Here is a 19,725-nt window from a genome sequence, read left to right as displayed (position 1 = left end):
TGCCTTTTTAATTTCGATTCTTTCGCTTTTCTGAGCCACCAAAGCACAACAGACTGCGAAGTATGCAGACAGGAATGCCCGGACAGTGCCGGGTCAGGGGCCGGTGCGCCGCGGCCGCCCGCGCCCTCCGCCCGGCCCTCCCCACACCCCTCCTCCCCGCTCCCGCCCCCCGGCTCCCCCCACCGCCCGCCCCCTCCCCACAACTGCAAATAACTCAGCGATAACAGATTTTTTTCCACCAACTGCAGGAGATAGTGCTAATCTTTTAATAAAAGATCCCATTACAATGGGATCTGTCTGGACAGACTATAATAGATCCAGAAATACAGCCGTGCTAATATTAGAAGACAGTTGTTTGGGTGCCTCAGGCCGGGCCCTGGTCCTGCTTTGAAAGTGGGGATGAATCACAATGTCCCTCGGTACCACCTGCGGTCACACGCATTAAGAAGCAGACTGGTAAATGATTGACCTCGCTGCATTTTTAGATTTTTTTTTGTTATTATTATTGTGATCATCGTCCTGAGCAGCGCCCGGGCATTTTGAGCACTTCAGAAGCTCCGGGACTCCACATCCTTTTTAATCTTTTCCCAAATCGGTGCCACTCCCCCCCGCCCCCCCGCCTCTCCCTCCCCGCGCGCCGGACCAGCGTTAATGCAGGGTTGCTTAGTGCCCTCTAATGGCAGACGGCGTTAACGAGCAGCAGCCAAGCACGCCTTACCCCGAGCCGCAGAGGAACGGCGTGTTTCAAAACCCGCTTCTCCTCCCGGAGGGGTTGGGTCCCGGGCGCAAGGTGCCCCGGGGGGGGCCGGACCCCCGGCCTCGGGCAGGGCTCGGTCGGGGGCGCGGACAGCGAGCTGGGCCCGGCCCCTCGCGGGGCGCGTCGGAACGGGTGCGGAGCCCGCCGGGGCGTGGGGGAGGGAGGCCTGGCTGCCCTCGCCGTTAGCCCCTTTCCCCGTGTCCCCCTCCGACTCGTCCCGCGGGCCTCCCGGCCGCGGCCGGGCACGGCGCCGCACCGCCGCCGCACACCGCGGGAAGTAGCACGGCCCCCCCCCCCCCGGCCCCGGAGGGCAGCGCCGGGGCCGAGCCGCTGGTCACCCAAGTGCGGGTGGCCCGGGAGGGGGTCCCGGGGGTGCCGGGGAGGGTCCCGGGGGCGGTGCGGGGAGCGCAGGCGGCGGCTGCCGAGCACGGCACGGCGGCGGTGCCGGGGCGTGCTGCGGCGGCTGACGCACCGCTTCGTGCTCGGTTTGTGTGTGTTATGTAGTAGTTGGCCAATTCGGTGTTTATCCTGATAATGTTTTCAGTTATAGAGAGGCGTTTTCAGGCCGTATTCCTGGAAACGAGAAGCCGGATGGGTCGATAACGTTTGCACATGTGCTTCATGCGTGTATCATCAGGAGATCAATATGATTGCGCTGGTATGGAGATTTGTATCACACCTGTTCTCTGACATCACATAGAAACAGCTGCTGTTTCTTTTATTGTTTTTCTTTTTTTCATCTTCTTTTTTAAATGCTGAATATTGGGTTTGTGTGTAACAACATGTCAGGGACATACTGTATAATCAAAAATGCTTTCTCCTTTCTCACAGTGTGCTTCCCTGTACAACTCCCCCACCCTGTCCTGCTTTGCCAACAATCATATTTAAATTACCAAAAAAACAATAGGGTCACTCGGTAACTGAATCGTCAGGCAGCGCACAAAAAGAGTGTTGTTCTCAGCCTGACAGGTTTTAAAACTTCTTTCTATGAAGAAGTGTATGCATTTTAATATATGTTTGTGGATGTGTATCCAATCTTTGCAGCTGGACCTGATCTTGGAATAATAAAGCTTTTTAAAAAACTAGTATCTCAAACTTTCAGAAAGTTCACATTTAGCTCTCAATTTACATAAAATGTGTGTCTTTGTCCTATCTGTAATATGGCTGTAACTACAACAGACCCCATAATACAAAATATTAAGTGGCTGGTCTCTGAGGAATACCTCAGCAAAATACTAAGTGGGAGGGGAAAAATAATCCCCAAGGGTAACCTTGTGTGACAGGTGCTGTTAACATACATGTATACACACACAATACACACACACATACATATACATACAGAGAATACTTATTTCGTGATAAATCAGTATTCATTGTACTAGTATAATGTATTTCCTTTTACTCTTTTCCTCTCAACAGAGGCGCGGTTGCTTGTATCAAGAATGAACACTTCAGGACACTCTCTTTGATAAGGAGCACGTCTGCATAGAGTTTGTTGAGGACATGGATAGGACTCCAAGCAAAAACATTATTTGGAAGGGTTCTGGATTTTGGATGAGAGGAAATGGGAAGGCCTATCCTGGCATTTCCCAATTTAAGATTCAAGGGAGAGGAAAAAGACTCAAACACCCTCCTGTGGTCCTGGATGTATGCATCACCCGACGTGGTTTCTCACACAACTGGCTTCTCCCGCAGAGCAAGTACTTAAATAAAGGTAGAACGTCCTCTTCTGGTAGGAGAGAAGACTTGTTAGCCTCCTTTGTTCCCATCTAATTGTCCTGCTTATCGCAAAAAGAAGGGCCTGTTTCTGAAACTGCACTTTCACAAAAGTTCCTGTGTTTCGCATCTCAGATATCAGATTTAAGGACTTTTCTGAGCAGCGCTGCATTCTGTTTGAAAAGCTTCCCCCCCCCCCCCCCTTTTTGTTTCTAGGTATAGAGCAACACAAGCCTTCAAGAGCCTTTTCTGTAGAAATTTCATATGCTGCTTCTCAGCGTAACATTGCATGAAAATTTAGATTACAAAAGTTCATTTCTTGATTTGGCCAAGACTTTTCTATGCAAAACAAGCAAACCGATCCCTGATAAAACGAAGCTCCAAAACATATTAGCTGAATTCTAATATTAGTTAGTGGATATATGTGCTATTACACTGAAATCATTCCTACATGTGAGACTGTTAAACATAGAACTTGTATTGTATTGGTGAGTGTGGTGCTTATTAGATGAATACAGGTAGATTGAACAATTATTTTTCTCTAAGTTGACCTAAAAGTTGATGTCCGTTTTCAGGTAGTGGGCAATGGATTGAATTAAGAGGTAGTAGGGATCTTACCTAGTAAAAATTGCAAAGGGAATATAAGTTTGCCCATCAATAGATGTTCAGCAAGTCAAATCTGAAAAACTGTCATCCCTTTTGACTAAGACAGCTGGAAACAGGTACGCTATCTGAAGCTTTTCCCTGTGCTTCAGTGGAAGGAAGGAATTTATTAGAGTCATGCAGTCCTCTTGCAGGTGAGCAATTTGCAGTTTTAATAATCCACCCTATGACAGATGCTCAGACTGTCTGGAGGGCACCCTAAAAGTTTAGCCTGATTCATTGTGGTTCATGGGAAGGATAGGACGGTGTGACTCGGAGTACTCTGGTCTTACATATGGAAGGTTTCTGACAGCCCATGGAGGTTTAGCAGCTCTGTGTGTTTGTGGCTTTTTTATACTGTAGAAAGGGCATGTAGACAGGTGACATTCACATTTTAGGCTAGATAAAATTGACTGACATGTAGTATGACCCAAACTGACACCTTTCCTACCTTTTACTAGTGATTCAGGGAGTAGTTAACAGAACTGCGTATCTGTCTACAGTTTGGTGGATACTTTCCCCTTGTTGTAGAAGAAGAGGACAAGCTGTTTTAGACACTGCAGAGACATTTTCTTCTCTTGTATTGGCAGTACCACGAACCAGCACAGAGGACGTGCAGCAAGCCACATCATTCAGTATCAGGATGTGATGTGGTAGGATGGGGTTTAATGGATGAGTGGAATGAAAACAGGGTGCTAAACCGGTTACAAAAGCTTTCCAGGTTATTGCAAACTTGTACAAAAGTACAAAATGCCAGTAAAAAATAGGTGTGGAAAAAATTGTAAGGAAAGTATTAAAATCATTATCAAAGGAAGTTAAATGAAAAACTATAAAGGAGTATAGTGGTCTGTTCCTTTACTGATCTGATCTATTGATCAGATACTTTTCTGCATAATTTTTGAGAACAGAAAACAAATAGAAATTCACACAGACCATGGTATTTCTAGGGCAGAAGAAGTCTCTCCCCTTGTTGTGACTCCAATGTTGTCAGCAGCACCAGGAATTCTGACATTGATTCTGAATGAAATTTTGAACACTTAAAATAATAGAAAATGTAGTTGTTGCTGGAAACCTGCTCTAAATCCTCAGCCTTTTAGGATGCTGCTATTTTAAAGGAATGCCTAAATGCCAGAAAGGCAGCAGCACCAGCTCTAGACAACCCATTTCCACCTAAAGGCTTAAGAAGTGTAGTGGGAGGGAGCATAGAAAGAGCAAAGTTGTCAGATAGAACAGCTCCTGGCAGGCCATTTCAGCTCGGGCAGCATTAAGCTGATCTTTGGCTGTCTTAAGTCATGTGCTAAGTGCAGAATGGCTCTTGCCCAGCTTTCTAACTGGCCAATTGTCTTTTCTACTTCCACAACTCTGCCAAGTGGAGCTATGTCATACTTGGTGATAAAACTTCAAATTTTTAAGTTAAAATTATAGATGAAGAGCACGGTGCTTTAGGAATGGAGGGGTTATGTGTGGTTGTTGTGCTTTTAAGGTCTGGAACATTTTGTGTGGCAGACTTCAAAACATGTCAGTTGGCAATCAGTTGAAGCTGGAACAGTCCTAGAGACTAAATCCAAGATTGAAGTGAGGATGGATGTAGTTTGTAAATAACTACTGTGAAAATTCAATTAATTTTTGCCACTACTTTATTTTTCTTCTTGTTAGTTTGATTCTATTAAAGTTAATGTGGAGGGCACATCTGATTCATTGGATATGTGGAGTCACATCAGTTTCTAATCCAAAAAAGGCTTTGTTTGACTGTAGGTCTTGGCTTGGAGCTTAAATAGAATAAAAATCACTGTTAAAGAGTGATATCCATAGCCAGCTGTGACAAGCTAAATATAACATGGCAAAAAGGGTAACAAATGGACAATTTCCAGCTTAGCGCATACATCTGGTGACGTACTGGATCTTGTTTCTAGACTGAGTGCTTGAGTACATCGAAGTTACAGCCTTGTTAGGGACAGATCATTAACTTCTTATTGTGAGGTTTGTATTTACTTTATTGCCCATCAAGGAAGAGGATCAGTTTTAATGGTTTACTTTCAGAGATTAATGGAACCAAATGGATTTTAGACTGCTGTTTAGTCAGTGGCAGCTTATTGGGACATTATCAAAATTGTCCTACATGGTACATATTGATAAACTCCAAATGTCACCTTCTAGTACTGTGTTGCACATGTTGGTGAATATATGGCATGTGAGGAAAGAAATGAATAGGCAGAGTCCTCAGTAAAAATAATGGTCAGAATGACACTAATTGTGACAAAGAATTTTTGAGAAGTTAAGTTCATGGCTATGATGGAAGCAGAGAAAAGCTTTTTTCCCAGTTGTGCTGAGCTACTTTATTTTCATGAGCAGAAGAGGAGTATCTCATGATTATCCCAATTCTTTCAAATTTTTCTTTTGTAATGAAATATATTTATAAAGGCACTTAGTGCTTAAACATTTTTATTTCAAGATCTGGTACAGCATCATTCATGTATGACAACTCTTCATAGGTCATCAAGATTTTCAGTCCATTAAAAAGCACATTTCAACACAAACAACAGTGAATTTCCAAAATCAATTTTTAGTACCAATTGGAGGCATTATGCTATATTAAGTAAGCAGCACTGCAAGTAACTCTGTAGACTTGTCTTACTGCAATGCAGAATAGTGGTATCTGAAGACCTCTAAAGTTTTATTAAGTCAGGCTTTCATGGAATAAATAGGAGTATAAATATTAGCTAGTAGTATAGGAAGGAAGAGGAGCCCAGGGTAATTTTGGGGGACCTATTACATACATTTTTGCCTCAGTAGGGGTTCTGTATGGACTGCTTAGAGTTTGTTGGCTCCACAGTATGTATTGTGAGAATCGTCTCCCTCCAGCAGCACAACAACTGGCTTATGTCTTCCTAATATTCCCCCGAGAAGGGGGTCTAGGAGAGGCCGTGTGGCTCCTGTTGTGTCCACTAACTTGGTTAGTTCACATATGCTTTCTCTACACTTGATGAAGAGGTGACTTGAAGAGCCAGAAGTCCTGAATAGAAGGATTGATATCCAGACTGCCAGTCCTTAGGGTATGGTAAGTTCACGTCCTCCCTGGATGTCTGGAAAAAGTGGAGATAATGCATCTTCTGTGCACAGGGTAGCAGGTTGAGTCTGGTTTGCAGGACCAGAATGCATGGGTTCAAGCTTCTGCTTTCTTGTCTCTGACCTGGCCCTTATCTCTTCTAATGATCAAGTCCTTGGTTTCCTCCCCATCAGAGTGGGGCTGATACCTGTGGGGCTTCCAACTCTGAGAACCTGCTAATCCATAACAATTTCATTGTACAAGACTGCTGTGGGAGCAGGAAGAGTAAGCATGGAGATCATCTGCATCTCAGATGAGAGGGGTTGAGATAGATACAGGCAGGAAAGGGGTTTTAGCCATTTTCCCTAACAATGTGCCTATCCTATGTGATTCCAGCTGCTGCTCCAGAAGTGTGTGGCATCACATCTGCTAGCCTTGTATGAATACCCTGGGTACATTTGGACTTTACAAATGATATTAAATGTCTTTGTTTAGGCAACTGAATCAAACACAAAACGACGTGCCCAGAGGCATACAGATAGCCCATGGGATAGCATGGAGGAGCCCCAAATCTCAACTAAATCTGTCTCCACCGGCCATCCTTTCTTGCTGCTGTGTTCCTTCAGCTCATTTACGAATGCAAAAATCCATGGATTGGCCTCACACTTAAAATGTGATATGATAAAAAGTTGATTGTTAAAAGAAAAATTATTTTGTGAATATGTCATAAAATCCCAACATCCAGGAATTGGTCTGTATTCAGTGTGCTTTATCTCTATCTATTTAACAGTAAATGTACTGTTAAATTACTTTTTTTGAAGACAAAATAATTATCTGAAGTTCACTTGTGAAGTTTGTGCCCCTTTCTTTCATTACAGGCAGAGAAGGTGACGGTGATTTGGCCCAGGATCCATGCATTCCTTCTTTTTAGCTTCATAGTTCCACCTTAATTGCACAAACTTGTAAGTCCCTATTTCCAAGTCTAAACTCAGCCTGTTTCTAGTGCCTCATCATGCTCATTGGCCAAATCCTGCTGAGCTCGTTGAACTTTTTGAGCATCCTTCATAGGATTCAAAAGGGAAATGAAATTCTGTGGTGGTGATGGTGAGAAGGTGGTGTACTCTTCCCACCTTTGTGTATAAAGTAGGCCATCTCTGCAAATGGGAGAAGTCGCTGTATAGTCCAAAACTGATCCATCAGAGCATCCATGCCTTCCAGGCTGAATGCTGTGATAGTACTACCCACTACGTAGGAGCAAAAACAGCAAATCTGCGACAGTCTTGGCAGGCCCCTGCTGCTCTATAGTGATGGCAAAAATGGTTAACTAGAGGGTGCCTTAGGTCTCACCCCTCTCACCAGAGGTTCTCATGAGCCTTTCTTTTTAATGGCTACTTGCCTCAGTGAGCTGCGGTATTGCCAAGGTCAAGTGTCCTGAATGTATGCGTATCCTAAGGTTTGACTCAAACAAGTCAGCTTAAATAAGTAACCTCTTTCTCGCTTTCTGGTTTCTGAGATGGCAATCATATTTTCAGGTCTTTCTGCAGAACAATGACATTTTGCAAATAATTAAAAAAAAAAGCAAGCTGAGATTCTGTTATGATGTCTGGATTCCAGTAGCTAGCATTTTAAGAAGAACATCAAATATGTTCTTGATAGAAACACTAGCATTTCCAGCTAGGAAATTTAGGCCTGCAAAGCATGGGGCCGTGCTGGCCTTGAAAAATGTGCAAGCAGAATAACAAAAGTGGCCTACTTTATGGAAATGTGATTGTTGGAGAAAGACGCTTTTCTTCGTAGTAATTTACAGAAACTCAGGAGCTTTTGGTGGAGGGGCAGGGGAGAGGGAAGGGAAAGGGTAGTGTACGGGTAAGTAATGAAATAATTAGAACCTCCAGAAAGGACTGTAGAGAATCAAACTTGTGCTATTAGATTTCCATTGGTGTTCATGGTGTTTTGGGAGAGAAAAAAAAAATTAAGAAGGGGTCTTAGCAATAAACAGATAGTAAGGGAGGTTTTGAGGAACAACTTGAAAATCTGAAAATACTTTAAAACAATGTTCATTACTCCAAGCTCACTTACATCTACAAAGAATTCATAAAATGAGAGAGACCTCTTGAGGACTAAGAATGAATTCCATTAGCTCCATTTTTCTCAGATGTCTTTGATATATGTGTAACTTGCTCACCTATTGATAAGACAAAGGAAAACAGAATAAAGGAAAGCATTCCTGAGGAGACCTAAGTCAAAACTGATTACACGTCCATGAGGTGGAAAGAAAGTACATCCACAGCCAACTGGGTCCACCAAATTTTAAAGCATGCTTTAGTAGCCTGCTACTAGTAAAACACAAATCCTTAAAAGAATTCATTTAAAAATATCTCAGAGATGAAGACATAACAAATCTAGACAGTAAGAGAGTCATTTAAGCATCAGACTCTGTGTGCTATTTGGCTTAAACTGCAATATCCCAAAATTAAATACTGCAAGTGAAGTAACTAACTCTTGAGGAAAATAACAGCATACCCACAACGTAACTTGCAATGTCTGGAACCACTTACAAATGAAATAAAAGTACTATTTTTACCCTGTCTTGTTTAAAGATGCATATAATTTTAAAGATCTTATTTAAGCCTCCTGAAAACTTTGTTAGCACATGCTCATAATTTTTATCCTGCAGCAGGACAGTTGCAGTTGATTTTTGTCTTTTTCTAGGATATTCCAATAAGAGTGCAGTATGAGGGTGTTGAGCGTAATAATCTTATTTTTTTAAAAAAGATAAAACCCCCAAAATGTACTTGGAGCTTTGCAGAAATAAAATAATATTCTTTTAACGGAAAAGGGAGGTCAACTCCTGGACAGGTTCCAACCCCAAGTTAAAACAAGTAACAACTTGACACAAAGATGAATGGTTACAGATGAAAGTATGTCTGGATGTGGGGAGAGAAGGTAATAGCAGAGCTTTATTTGTGATTTTTTTTTCTTTAATATTTTAATATTTTGCTTAAATTGATAGGATGGGATTCAATTACAGCAATGTCCTTTTAGATGCAGAATCAAGATTATCTCCAAATCTGATCTCTCTTATTTGAGCATTCCTGGTCAGACAAGATATACAGGTAGAGGTGATGCCTGTTATTAGACCAGGATCCATCACTTTCACAGTTATATGGTTATTATGCATGACCTGTTATTTCAGCCAAGCTTTTCTGCAAGAATGCCTTTTTAATGCCGTAAATATGCTTTATCTTTAAATAAGTAGCTCTTTTGTATGTCGGAGGAGAAGAGACATCATTTAGCACCTTCTTTTGTCTCACTGTCTTCGAGTCAGACAAGTTTTCTTGTTCCACAGGCAGCAAACTCAGTCTGAGGAAGTTTTGCAGGGGGAACTTTGAAGGCTTAGAGACACAGGCAGGGGAAAAGGACAACATTTAGGCATTTTATGCTTTGTAAACTACTCCTTCAAGAAAAGCTAGTGGTGTAAAGTAGCGACTGTGCCCCCGTAACCGGGCAATGAGAATCAGCACTACGCTGAGGCAGAGCACACCGTCCTGCCTGTTACTGCCGCTTCTCAGGCTTGTCCTTTATGCATAACCCTCTAGTGGAACAGGATGGGATTTCAGTCGCATGTGGAAAATGTCTCCAGTGTTTTTCAAACGGCGTGCCACGAGGGATGCTCACCCTGAGACCACTCTGATCGCATCCGAGCTCTGAAGCCCTGAAAGGCCGTGCAGAAGGACAGATGCTTAGCATGCAGCTGTCCAGAGGGGCATTTCTGCTGTGTTCCTTGAAGAGTGTTCCCACCAAGTCCATGGGAATCTGATGATCCGAGGTCTATTGAGGTGTGTTGCCCTCTCGGATGTCCTGCCTCTGCCTGGTTAACTCATATCACAGAGAATTACACATGGTTGCTCTAGATTCCCTCATGAAGCCTCACCAGCTTTGCTGTTTGTTTCTGAGCTTTGGTAGCCATTCTCCTTTTGTGGACACAATGGAAAATAGCAAACTTTTATTAATCTGGCTTCCTGCTGCAGAGATCCAAAAAATTGTAAGTTTGGGGATTTTTTTAGGGAGATGGGTGGAGGGACATCTTCAGTATTATGAAACTGATTCCTGTTAAATTCAGATTGTCAGTACCCACTTCTTTTGACTCTCTTCTCCATGCATTTCACCAGATGACCCTTTCACACTATGATGACATCTTTATTTTGTTCCTGAAGAGGCTTCCTTCCCCCAGGTATCTGCTCTAAGGAGAGATGGAATTTGATGCACACAGATCAGGAGCTTTCAGGAAATAATTGTTACCACTGGCTGGGTATATTAGCTGCTGCCAGATTTAAAGGGATTATTCATCCCATCAGAAATAGTTGGGAACCAAAGAAACAGTTTCAGTTTAGTTTTACCCAGGCTTTAGGCAAGCGTTTTGCAAGAATACCTTCAGGAATCCACTGCTAAGCGATGAGATATTGGATATAAATGGGCTGACATTGTACACCTAAGGTTAATTTGCAAAGGAGAAAGATGGATGTGGGGTTAAAATAGAACATACCATTTGGAAACTCCCTACTGGTCTCTCCTGTGTCATTCTGAGAAACTAATTTCATTTGTTTTGTCCTAGGTCACTGTAAATTTACAGTAATGATAATATACCTGCATGTTGTAAACTGAGTGCAATTATGAATGAAATATTTGGTCCTGGGCTATTTTGAAGCTCTGCAGTCAAATACAGAATGTGCACCAGTCAGCTGCAGGGAAAGTGCAGTTGCTGGTACTGGGGTTGCCTGTCTGATAAAGCAGATTTTTTGGGTTTTATTGGTTTTGGTGGGTAGGACCCACTGCGCAGCGTAGGAGGTGGAGAGGGAGCCTGCCGTGGGGAGGGGAGGAAGATGCTGCCCCTCGACAGCACGCCTTCTCTGCTGTCACATCGAGCAGTGCTGGTGGCTCGTGCTGAAAGAGGCCACAAACGGCGTCTGCCTCATGGCTGTTTCCCTCTGTTACTTGCCAGCTGTGGGGTGGAAGGGAAGGGAAGAAGGATGGGTACCTGTGCCGGTGAGGGTACAAAGCAAGGAAGTGGAGGCATGGAGTAACTTTCCTTGCTGGCCCTGAAATCAAGATAGACTGTGGCTCTGCGAGCAGCTGCTCCTCCGCTGTTGACGCTTTTACTCCTGAACAGACCAGTGCTAGCAGCAGTTGTCATCTGTCCCAAGCCTCTGTTTGGTGCCCACAGCTCTTCTTCCTCCAGGGTTGTGTAGGGCTTTGTATTTTTAGATTTCAAGGAAACCTTGCAAAGTAGCTATGCAATTTGTTCTTACTGTTTGGGGAGCGTAGAATGGCAGGTTCTCAGTACCTATGTTGTTGTCCGTAGAGGTGTAACAGTGAAGCTTCTGACATATCACCCATTTTACAGGTAGGTCAGCAATTAAAAAGAATGCAAGAAACTTGCAATGAACAGACTTTACAGATGGCATGACAGTTAAAATTAACATTTCAGCATGACCTAGTCACCTATATATTTCATTAAGCAGAACTTGTAAAGGGCCTTGTGGAAGCACCATGTGCCGATTTCCAATAAAACTGCAAATGCCCTGGAAGATTTCTGCTGTTTGTTCTTTGCTGAAATGGGCTCAGTGCTAAATGCTAAACCTAAGGTGTTTCCAGCTTGGATCCAGATTTGAATCGGAATGAGTTGTTTATGTTGTTCTGTAGTTTATGGAGTGGTTTTCTTTCCTATGCAAGTTAGTGGAGAAAAACTACTACAACCTGAACTTCCCTTCTGTGCTTTCCAGACCATGTGATGTATCATGTACAGGATTGTTCCTGGTACTTTTAATAATGACTCTTCGTGATATTTATAAACATCCTAGGAGATTCCACTTCCTGATTACTTACATGATAATTATACAAAAACAAACCACCTAGGTCTAGTACAGGGCCAAGATACAGTACACCAGCTGAATACGCTGGAGTCAAAAAGCAATGACTCATTTACAGACCTGTTCTCCATGGGAAAAAATATTGTCAAGGAAATAGTGGTTGAATAGATTTTCATAATCCTTTCGAGGTAGAATAACATGGAATACATTAAACCCAGAAATCATGAAGGGGATGTGATATTTTACTATACTGAATGATATGTAAGAAGAACCAAGGCATCCTGTTGCATTATCAGACTTCTTTTTTTGTGTGGACAACTCTCCTTCATCTTACAGGATTTAGTCTGAAGAACTCAAGAGCGGGACATGCTCTGTACTTCAGAGTTAATGAGAATACTGTAAGTAATGGTGAGAGCTGCCTCATAACACTGCAGAGTAATTTTACAGAGAAGGCAAAGCATGACTGTCTTCCTCAGACTAGTATAAATAAAGTTTGTGGGACTACTCACATGGGTAGAGCGAGAAGTATTTGACCCATGATCTTACATATCAAATATCTTATTATTAACAATCTATAAAGTTGGACATAAAAATGTGACTTGTTAATGCCAAACTTATGTGATGTGGAAAAGGAAGAGAAAGAACAGTCTTTCCTATATGGTTTGTCAAGACCTTTTTCAATAAACTTGTAAGTGGCCCATAGCCATAGGTTCAGATTATAAATTAGCTTGGAGGCAGGTGTTTCCGTGGCTGCAGGGAAAGTAGTGCCAACATACATTCACAGACTATATGCACAATATCCACACTAAAAGTATGTGCCAGTGCTTGCAATAGACAACAAATGGAAGTAAGCTTATGATGCTGGAACAAATTTCCTATCTACTGAAACTAAAACTGGAACCATAAATACTGCAGCTGGAAGATTATTTTTGATTTCTGCCACCATTAAGATTCCCATCTCAGATGTTTTGCTTGTAATAGTTCTGTTTCGATATGTAAAAACATGAAAGTCAGCGACTTTTTCTCTTTTATTTGTCCCGCTCACCGTCTCTTACACCCACGAAGATAAAGGGTAAAAGAAAGAAGTTTCAGTTCTTTATCTGGGACACAGAAGTGGGAATGCTGAGTGGGCTGGTGCCTCAGTGCAGAGATCACTTCTGCCAGAAGCCTCTGAAAGGGACCGAGATACCCCAGGGCAGACAAATATGGAATAATGTGACCACAGGGAAGATTATTCATCGTGGCGGTCGGCTGGCGGTCAGCTCTGAGCCCCAGACGCGCATCGGTGCTCGCACTCTTGCAGAGAGGGGGTCTGTCTGCTGTATGCAGCTGCAGCAGTTTTGACCTCTCACAGAGTCCAAGCCCTTTGAATCCCTTAGATTTTTGCCTCGGTTTTTATCTTGTAGCAATGAGTTTAACACTTAAGTAAAGCAGGTCTTTTCATCACTCCTAAAAATAACTCCTATTTTGATGGAAATGTGAATTAGAAACATGTTATTCGGGACCACAGCCGTTTAGATTCTTATCTCTGATCATTTCCAGCACTGAATGACCCAGAAAGGAGTGTAGAGAAATACATGATGTACGGCACAAAACATTTAGAGTATTGGTTGGGAACACTTGGAGCTGCGTGCTGCGGAGCTGCTTTTTTCTCGCCGTGAGCCGCCCGGGCGCGTCTGTGTGCCAGTGAAAGCCACTGAAATGCCACACTTGGGGCTACGTTATAGGAGTGTTTCCTTTTTAATATTTAAAACGGGTTGCCTTTTAAATTTAAATCTTTCTTTGCTGTTTTATCAGGACAAATGGTAAATAAGATTGTTCTTGTTTGTTAGGGGGTTGCCTAGTCTCCATCTGTGCACCTCATTGTCGGAGCCGTGGTTCAAATTTAGAGCAATAGACAGTTCCTAATTCCCATATCTCAATGTCAAAATATATCAGATGGATGAAGGGTGAGAAAAGTGGCAGAAAATGCAAGGAAAATAGGAGTATTCAATTTACATCCTTCATACCATTTTATTTTACGGTGTATGCTTGCACTGTGGCTGCTGGTTTTATTTATTTCCAAGCTAAACAGTCCCAATATTTTAAGACTATGGAATCCTTCTCGTGGCTGTAACATGCTTATCAGCTGTCTCCAGTCATTTTCTATTTCTGTTAAATCCTTGCTGAGATGGAGTAATCAGAACAGAACGTAATATTCAACATGAGGACATACCATTGATTTGCATAACAACATTCAGATATTTTCACTATTATTCCTTATTACTTGCTGACAAAGGCAGTTGGAACAGATGTTTCCCCTGAGCTGTACACAATGACATCTAGCTGTTTTTCTTGAGTTTATAAGAAATGCAGAAGTGCTTCAAATCATGCTTGCGATTGTACATTGCTTCCTGAATTAGTGTAGTGTAGTAATATTATTTATTATCTGCTCATGCTCTGCAAAAGCAACAAAAAAAAGCTTTTCACAATGGGCTGTGTAAATGGAGATGGTGGAAGGCTTCCACTCGGTAAGACTGCAAAAATCATGCCTTTTTGATGTATATATTATTAAAAATTTTCTTTGCTGAATTTTTGGGCATGAGAAGTTTCCAATACCTAGCAATGGCTGTACAGAGCCAAGACTTGGGAGGCTGTGTAATTACTACATACTTCTCACCTTTCATAAGGCAGGCTTATCTACAGGCTGCAATTCTGTATGAGCTGTCTTCGGCCACGTCCCTTTCCCTTTTCTGGAGCTCTGCCTGAAGGATAGTCAGCCACACTTTCTGTGGTGACTGCTAAGGGTGACTTTCTTCCGACCCTTTTTAAACAGGCACTTCGGGCAGTTTTAAATGTAAATAATTTAATAGACTCTAGCCAGCAGTTCCTAAGGCTAATGCAACCATAGCATATTGTTTGTAAAATAACAACCAAGCCAAATGCATTCAGTCCTGAGGCTTTTGCCATGACGTACATGTATGATTTAACAACCTCCCCCCCCAGAATGGTGCATAACAAAACAATAGCTAACATGGACTTGTGGGATAGTTGTGTCTGCAGAGATCTAGAATACAGAGTTTCTCAAGGAGTATAGCACAGATAACATTTGTTGTCACAATATTTGTGGGTTTTTTTTTTTTTTTTGAGAATAATTTTGTGTGTGGAAAGGATTTATCAAGAAAGTGAAGACCGTTCTGTTGTGTCTTATGCCTTATTGTCAAGTAACAGAATCACGTTGCCCACTGCACCTGCATATACCCTTTATTTTATGTTTTGAGGCATGAAAAGGAACAATTCTGTGGTATCCCATACTGAGACTTACGGAGCTGGCTCCAAGGCAGCACAGACCTGTGTGAAATGAGAAAGTTTGAGGGCTTTGTGAACTTTTATAGAGGATCAGAAGAAAGCTGTTTGGCACAGGTGTTTCTGTAATTGTGATACACTGGAAAAATTCAGCATGTTCATGGGCACTTACACTGTGGCTACAGCTGTTCTAACATACTTCTGCGTGGACGGTGTGGTGTTTTAGTGTTAGCACACTTGGCTGTATAATATAAAACAAGTAGGAAAGGGAATATTAGTTAGACCAAGGTGGTGCTCTTTCTTTTTTTGTTCCTTTATGAGTTTTTATCCCTTCTCATAGAAATGCCACTGGCAAAAACTGTGTCATGACAAAGTGACTGGGGTGGAGAATGGCCAGATATCTCCTAACACCTCTATTTCTCCCCACTGTTCATCTTCATGGACCACTTGGTTTCCTTGAGTTAGGAAACAAAAAGCACAAATGCAGAGGGAGGGACCAAGGTGGGGATGTTTTGAATCTCTCCCAGAGCCCTGAAGTATGGCAGCGTGAGTTATTCTTTTGCTCCCTGTCTTCCAGTTTGTGCATGTAAAAGAAAAGGGGTCTTGAACTCCAAGGTGATTGGGTTGCACAGAACTGGTTTCAAGCCTAGCAGGGTTGTACTGTGTGCATCTGGTGATCTGAATTAATTTCAAAACAGGCACTGGCATTAACATTGCTGCTTTTATCTAACATTCTTATATAGGGCAACAGTTTATTTCACATAGAGAATGAGGATATTGTCCTTGCCTACAGGAGAGTCCAGTCTGTGCTGGAAAAGGCATTTATGCAGCCTATACTGTGAGCTTGCAGTCAGCTGCTCTTGGGGTGTGTGCTGGCTCAGGAAGACCTGCCTGAGTGGCCAGTCTGATCCTCTACCTACCTACCTGCCTCCTCCGGATGATCGTGTGGTTGCTCTGCAGTGTATTAATCCTAAAATGAGATTGTGCATCTGTAGCCACTTAGGCATTTCCACAGCAGATTGAGAGAAATTTAACAGCAGGTGCTAGACTTTATTCCTAGTAGGTCTACAAACAGTGAAGCTACTGAAATACACTTTCTTACAGAGCAATATTGTGTGGTTAGATTCTCTAGTGTCTAATAAGTTACAGACTCACGCCACAGCTTTTCCAGGGATACTGATAGGAGCTATTTTCTCATTCTTGCTGTCTGTTTTCATAAAGCTCATAGAAACTTAACATCTCTGAGAGTTACTCCCCTTTGCTGTGTTGATTAATTAAACTGGGTAATAGCTCCAAAACCTTTGAAGAATGTCCAGAGTCAGTGAGAGAGAAACACACAGATGCATAAGCATGTGCACAGACACACACATACACACACTGCTCACCATAATTAGGCTAATAAGCTTAATTTTGCTAGAAAAAGAGGCTTAAAATAAGAAAAAAAATGAGGAACAAAGTTGATGAAACTAACGGGGGAAATTCTGTAGCATAAACAAAAACTTAGCTTGAGTTAGATCCTCTGATGTCTCTGGTTCCTTTTTTCATTAATCTTGATATGTCTATAATAATTTCAGTGTCATTCATTGTCTTATTCACAGTGGTGTAACTGAACAGTGAATCAGACCCAGTGGGAAGAACAGAATGTGTATTGGTAAGGGATTCTGCTGTAACCATCAGCGGTGAGACATACAGGAAGGGTATATTTTTGGACAGTTTTGATATGAAATCCACTGTCATTTTGCAGGCCAAGCCCTTTGCAGGAACTTCAGTGGGGTGATGCCAATTTATGCCAGGCACCAAGCAAATAAAGAGCTTTAGCTTACTGATTCTAACATTCACTCTACTTTTGCTTATAATTTTTGTTATACCTAGAGTGGCACTTGGCAGACTTCATACAATGGTTGGAATTAATTTCACCTGACTTTTATTTTCAAAAGGTAAATGCTTAGTATGCACCTGTTGGCTAGCCTCCTGAGGGAGAGAATAGAGGAAGAGGGCAGTCATTTTAGTGATGATTTCAGGATGGAAGAAGTTGCACTTTAGAGGTACCTTTGTAGTCAGCCTAGACTAGTAACTTAAACTAGATACACTGCATTTGAATGCTAATGTGAGGTAAGGTGAGTATTACCTAGAGCCTCCACTGATACACATGGACTATGTTGGAAAGGTCTTACCCAGAGATTGCCATGCTTAATATGGTTTGAAATTTCTTACTACTATCTACGTATTATCGTGTGCTTGGAGATTTTATTCCTTTCAAAGATTTGCAAGTTGTTGATGATGGAATAATTCCTGTTGTTGGCGTTGGTTTCACTGGGAGAAGGTTCATGGTGCTAACATGTTTTGCTTCTCACGTATCTGCATGGCAAATTGAGTGATCACCCTTCACAAGATATTCATGGTACGCAAATGTTTCTAGAGTTCCATTATATGTTATGAGTATGAATGACTGCATATTACTTTTCCCCAGGAACAGTTCTGAAGTGGGGAAACTTCAGGAAACTGTTTTTTGTCACAGTATTGTCTCCCTTTTAAACAATGTTTTTCATTAAATGGTTCCATCAATCTTCTTATATAAGGGTGATAGTCTCTTATCACAACACACAGAAGGTTACATCCATCTTCCATTTCTGCCTCATGATTCATGCCAATTGTATTTGCAGTTTTGGTGTGGTTAGCGGTTGACAGACATACAATTGGACTTTTTCCTTAAAAAGGTAGTGAGTTTTATTATTTATTTAAATGGGACATAATGATATTGTGTTTATTTAATAGGTATTTCTTTTATCAAATCTGTATTTTCTCTTAAAGGATCATATGTTAATCAGGTGAAATTGTAAGACCACTTACACACAACTTACGATAACTTAACAAAAGTTAACAATACTAGCATATCACTTATTAAGCCTGTAAAAACCACAGCAGACTAGTAATCTTACTGCTGATGATAAATTGAACTTTTCCATTTCTACTACTACATTAAAAAAGAGGAAGAGTTAAAGACCAGCCACTATGTATGGGTTGAATATTTTACCCTCTCCTGGACTGGAAATATGTTGTTTTCTATTCTTATTCCTTTAGCAGACATGCATGTAAAAAGGCTCCCTCTTATTTTATGAACGTATGGTTGGTGCACACATCTGTTCATTTAACTGTACTGTACTCTTGTCCTACATCTGTCTTCAGGGCATTGCATTAAAGCAAAATCAGTCCTGCAAAACCAACTTACTCCATTTGCTTCTTTCTCCTCTCTGAATTTTTCTCATCTCCTGTACCTATCTTCTAGACTGATTGGATTATTTAAGTTCATTCAAAGTTGAACTTTATTGTCAGATATTTTTGGGCATCCCACAATGAAAGTATTCTGATGTATTTTACATCCAGATGAATATGGCACATTAGCATTTTATTTAGTCCAGTACAGTTATGTTTCATTTTGCCTATAACGATCTTTTCCTAAAAAAAAGAAGAGAAAATTAGAAATTGAACTTAGTATCTTATCAGATGGTAAAATCAAAGCTAACTGCTCTGTAAGTGTGTTCGTGACGATTCAGAGATCTATCCTGTAAGATTCCAATCTAGTAAACAGTTACAATAATACTAAGATATTTGCCCATGGGCCTTTAAAAGAGATGCAAATGTGGCTGACCTTCTTGTCTCCTCTTGTGCGACCTGACATACAAGGAATATTCTGGAAGAATCAATGAAGTGAATAGTAGTAAAGCCAGAGAGCAGAAACCTGACCTCAGAGATGATAAGCATGGTATGACTGCTTTGACAGAAAGGCAGGGAGGCAGACAGAGTTCAGATATAAAGAGTTTCATGGAAGGAAGGCTGCAGGCAAAACTGAAAAGAGAGTCCAGAGAACACAATTGGGAAGAGAATTAGGAGAGAAGCTATGGAGAATGGAAGGGATATGAAATCCCGATGCTGTGTGAGATGTTCAAATTAGGCTGGGAACTGTGAGTTGAATATAAGATAGAGCTTGGATTATCTGGAGTCCTTGCAATTGCAGCAGTGGTAGGAGATATTGGCAGGTGTTTTGCCAGTGGTGTGTGAACAAACAAGATGAAATGAAGGAAGACAGGAATGAGGTGATTCTGTTATCAGTAGGATTTTATAGTGAGGAAAGAATGAGTTTTTTTGCTTCAGGTGCACTATTGACAAAACGTCAAGACATTCAAACAACAATTACTGTTTGGAAACAGCTGGAGAAAGAGGAGGTGAAGATGTTATAGTTCAACAAGCCAGGTGTTGGGAGGGCAAGTGATGTATATTATGAACATTTTACTGAGCCAGCAAAGAGCAAAGGTGGAGAGAGATCCAGAGGGAACAAGGCATGGCTGAAGACAATGTTTCTCGAAGAATAGTGAAGAGGGACCTGACTATGATGCTTTGCCCTTATAAGA

This window comes from Phaethon aethereus (genome assembly GCF_964289735.1).
Source record: "Phaethon aethereus genome assembly, chromosome: Z".
In the NCBI taxonomy this organism is placed as follows: domain Eukaryota; kingdom Metazoa; phylum Chordata; class Aves; order Phaethontiformes; family Phaethontidae; genus Phaethon; species Phaethon aethereus.
This window is presented reverse-complemented; position numbering follows the sequence as displayed.